This window comes from Penaeus vannamei, chromosome 39 (genome assembly GCF_042767895.1).
Source record: "Penaeus vannamei isolate JL-2024 chromosome 39, ASM4276789v1, whole genome shotgun sequence".
In the NCBI taxonomy this organism is placed as follows: domain Eukaryota; kingdom Metazoa; phylum Arthropoda; class Malacostraca; order Decapoda; family Penaeidae; genus Penaeus; species Penaeus vannamei.
In genome coordinates, this window is record NC_091587.1 from 27,070,784 (window position 1) to 27,075,783 (window position 5,000).

A 5,000-nucleotide genomic window follows, 5' to 3' on the forward strand; every position below is an offset into this window, starting at 1 on the left:
CAGTTGTCTTTTATCGTTGTTTTCCTTTGTTCTTTACAAAATAGAAAAGAAAATAAGTCGAAAGCACATATTTGTTCTTTACATAAAAAGAAAAGACAAAAAGTCGAAAGCATGTAAGAAAAATATTCAAATATTTGTTTTTTCTTGATAAAATAAACACATAAAACATAAATATATACACGTAAAATCGCTCAACAAACACGAAAGACAGAAAAAAAGGTATTGAACCCCCTTTAGTTACGCCTCCTATATATCAAGCCCGTACTTTGAAGGCATCATTACTATGCCCAGGGTGGCATTCGAATTCGCCGCCGATCGAGAATTTCGTAATATCGGAAGCACGGCAAGTGTTCGCCAGGCGATCGTACGCCACGGCTCGTCGTATTGGAACAGCCTGGCGAAGCAAAGCCGCGAGAGCCCGCCCTTTCCCGTGATTGAATACCGGTTTTCTTGTTTTCAAATGATGCATTAGTTACATATTTGTGTATGATAGGATATAGGAATCACGTTGTAATTCTAAAATATCTGAAAATCACAATTTATTATGAAATAATACATATAGGTAGTTTTTTTTTTAAAGACCATCAATGTTCCAGTGAAGAGCTCAAGACATCAGCTGTATCCCCCCCCCCCCCGAGATGACTTATTTAGATTTTTGTTGTTATTTTGGTTGTAGGGATAATTTTCGTATATCGGTTTGGTATAGTAAATTGATTAATTTTTAACTCCTTTGTATAAAGTGAGGCTATTACTGAGATAACATTATCGCCTTCTGCCGAGGTTAATAATTAAGCTTAGGTTATGTTAGGTAAGGTAAGGTAATATAATATAAGGTAATACGATGTAGGTAAGCTAAGATAAGGTAATTAAAGGTATAAAAAATCTCTGCTATGTGCCAACAATATATATTTACTGTATATGGTTATATAACGCCCTGCAGACGTAAACAAATTTGCTTTTCCCGCGTTTTTTTAGTCGCCGAAGCGCTAGATTTAGCAGGAATACAAGATGTTAGCGCCTGGCGATCCCTTTCGTTCGCCAGGCCAGGCGATCGCCCACCTTGGCGAACGTTGGGTTATAAAGTAAGGCCTCCCTCACTCAGATGATCGCCAGACAATCGCCACCATTGGCGAAAGGTCCTAAAAGTACGAGCTTTAAACACAGACCTCTCTCGCTAGCCGAGACACCCCATCGCTCAGCACCTCAGCCACAGGCGCTAGGCAGCCTGACCGCTCTAGCGAGGACCGGGAACTTTTCGGCCAACGGATCACTGTATGTTTTAAGACATTTGCAAAACAAAAAGAGAAAAAAAGAAAAGCTACAATCCTGATGTAATCTGGTGTGTGCCATACATCAGATATTGATACGTAAACACGGGGGTTATTAGGCTATCGCCGGAACACAAGGAATGAGATGAATATCCGAGGTGATTGAGTTCCTCCCAGCTTCCCCGCCTCCCCCTTACGTGCCCAGGGCTGTCCCTCTGCGCGCCGAGTTCGTGCCACTTCCCTCCCTCTGTCTCCTCCCGCAGGCGACACCGCGCTCTCCATAGCGATTTTCGAGAGATCTGCGGGGGCGGCGTGCACCTTGGTGGAGAACAACGCCAACACGATAGACGTCGATTTCGGTACGTGTGGTTCCTCAACGTATGCGGCGGCAACATCAGAGGAAATTTGACGTGGATTACAGGTTTACATTGGCATTATATGATGGAATTATATAATTGGCATTATATAATTATATTTACATTATATGATGGAAAGCTGTTGAAGTCTCCTTTCCGTAGGTCAGCTGACTGGCCTGTGCTTTTCGGACGGCAAGGTTTACAACGCGGGCGACGAATGGTCAGTGACACTGGTGTGGGCGCTTCCAAACTGGATATATATATATATATATATATATATATATATATATATATATATATATATATATATATATATATGTGTGTGTGTGTGTGTGTGTGTGTGTGTGTGTGTGTGTGTGTGTGTGTGTGTGTGTGTGTGTGTGTGTGTGTGTGTGTGTATCGAATTAGCCTCGTTCTAATTCATGTCTCGAACAGCCTTTCCGGAATTCTTGTGGAATCACTGTGAGATGACCGTTTTATTCCCGAAAAGGGATGGAATATGCCTTGCAATATTCACATAAGCCACACATACCCAAAAGAAAATCAGGGATACCAACGATTTCATAGCGTTAACCACTATATTGCAAAAAAAGTATCATTGCTTGTGTCTGAATGTTTCGCATCATTTTCTAACGATATTCTCCCGTGTAGCTGAATGTTTAGCATCATTTTCTAACGATATTCTCCCGTGTAGCTGAATGTCTTGCATCACTTTCTAACGATATTCTTCCGTGTAGCTGAATGTCTTGCATCACTTTCTAACGATATTCTTCCGTGTAGCTGAATGTCTTGCATCATTTTCTAACGATATTCTCCCGTGTAGCTGAATGTTTTGCATCACTTTCTAACGATATTCTCCCGTGTAGCTGAATGTTCTGCATCATTTTCTAACGATATTCTCCCGTGTAGCTGAATGTTTTGCATCACTTTCTAACGATATTCTCCCGTGTAGCTGAATGTTCTGCATCATTTTCTAACGATATTCTCCCGTGTAGCTGAATGTTCTGCATCATTTTCTAACGATATTCTTCCGTGTAGCTGAATGTTTTGCATCATTTTCTAACGATATTCTCCCGTGTAGCTGAATGTCTTGCATCATTTTCTAACGATATTCTCCCGTGTAGCTGAATGTTTTGCATCACTTTCTAACGATATTCTCCCGTGTAGCTGAATGTTTTGCATCACTTTCTAACGATATTCTTCCGTGTAGCTGAATGTTTTGCATCACTTTCTAACGATATTCTTCCGTGTAGCTGAATGTTTAGCACAATTTTCTAACGATATTCTCCCGTGTAGCTGAATGTCTTGCATCATTTTCTAACGATATTCTTCCGTGTAGCTGAATGTCCTGCATCATTTTCTAACGATATTCTCCCGTGTAGCTGAATGTCTTGCATCACTTTCTAACGATATTCTTCCGTGTAGCTGAATGTTTAGCATAATTTTCTAACGATATTCTCCCGTGTAGCTGAATGTTTTGCATCATTTTCTAACGATATTCTCCCGTGTAGCTGAATGTTCTGCATCATTTTCTAACGGTATTCTCCCGTGTAGCTGAATGTTTTGCATCATTTTCTAACGATATTCTTCCGTGTAGCTGAATGTCTTGCATCATTTTCTAACGATATTCTCCCGTGTAGCTGAATGTTCTGCATCATTTTCTAACGGTATTCTCCCGTGTAGCTGAATGTTTTGCATCACTTTCTACCAATATTCTCCCGTGTAGCTGAATGTCCTGCATCATTTTCTAACGATATTCTTCCGTGTAGCTGAATGTCTTGCATCATTTTCTAACGATATTCTCCCGTGTAGCTGAATGTTTTGCATCATTTTCTAACGATATTCTCCCGTGTAGCTGAATGTTTAGCACAATTTTCTAACGATATTCTTCCGTGTAGCTGAATGTTCTGCATCATTTTCTAACGATATTCTCCCGTGTAGCTGAATGTCCTGCATCACTTTCTAACGATATTCTCCCGTGTAGCTGAATGTTCTGCATCATTTTCTAACGATATTCTCCCGTGTAGCTGAATGTTTTGCATCATTTTCTAACGATATTCTCCCGTGTAGCTGAATGTTCTGCATCACTTTCTAACGATATTCTCCCGTGTAGCTGAATGTTTTGCATCATTTTCTAACGATATTCTCCCGTGTAGCTGAATGTTTTGCATCATTTTCTAACGATATTCTCCCGTGTAGCTGAATGTTTTGCATCATTTTCTAACGATATTCTCCCGTGTAGCTGAATGTTTTGCATCATTTTCTAACGATATTCTCCCGTGTAGCTGAATGTTTAGCACAATTTTCTAACGATATTCTTCCGTGTAGCTGAATGTTCTGCATCATTTTCTAACGATATTCTCCCGTGTAGCTGAATGTCCTGCATCACTTTCTAACGATATTCTCCCGTGTAGCTGAATGTTCTGCATCATTTTCTAACGATATTCTCCCGTGTAGCTGAATGTTTTGCATCATTTTCTAACGATATTCTCCCGTGTAGCTGAATGTTCTGCATCACTTTCTAACGATATTCTCCCGTGTAGCTGAATGTTTTGCATCATTTTCTAACGATATTCTCCCGTGTAGCTGAATGTTTTGCATCATTTTCTAACGATATTCTCCCGTGTAGCTGAATGTTTTGCATCATTTTCTAACGATATTCTCCCGTGTAGCTGAATGTTTTGCATCATTTTCTAACGATATTCTCCCGTGTAGCTGAATGTTTTGCATCATTTTCTAACGATATTCTCCCGTGTAGCTGAATGTCTTGCATCATTTTCTAACGATATTCTTCCGTGTAGCTGAATGTTCTGCATCATTTTCTAACGATATTCTCCCGTGTAGCTGAATGTTCTGCATCATTTTCTAACGATATTCTCCCGTGTAGCTGAATGTCCTGCATCACTTTCTAACGATATTCTCCCGTGTAGCTGAATGTTTTGCATCATTTTCTAACGATATTCTCCCGTGTAGCTGAATGTTTTGCATCATTTTCTAACGATATTCTCCCGTGTAGCTGAATGTCTTGCATCACTTTCTAACGATATTCTCCCGTGTAGCTGAATGTTTAGCACCATTTTCTAACGATATTCTCCCGTGTAGCTGAATGTTTTGCATCATTTTCTAACGATATTCTTCCGTGTAGCTGAATGTTTTGCATCATTTTCTAACGATATTCTCCCGTGTAGCTGAATGTTTTGCATCATTTTCTAACGATATTCTTCCGTGTAGCTGAATGTTTTGAATCACTTTCTAACGATATTCTCCCGTGTAGCTGAATGTTTTGCATCATTTTCTAACGATATTCTCCCGTGTAGCTGAATGTTTAGCATCATTTTCTAACGATATTCTCCCGTGTAGCTGAATGTTTTGCATC

The 5,000-nt window shown here is 39.9% G+C and overlaps 1 long non-coding RNA gene across 1 annotated transcript in view; it reads left to right on the forward strand.

The window, feature by feature from the left end:
• The first annotated feature begins 1,318 nt into the window (after positions 1 to 1,318).
• Positions 1,319 to 5,000, forward strand: part of LOC138860104 (uncharacterized) — a 4,653-nt gene continuing 971 nt past the window's right edge. Inside the window, exons 1-2 of the long non-coding RNA XR_011398258.1 lie at positions 1,319 to 1,627; positions 1,787 to 1,844. This is a non-coding gene — a long non-coding RNA (uncharacterized lncRNA). The remainder of the gene's footprint in view (positions 1,628 to 1,786; positions 1,845 to 5,000) is intronic.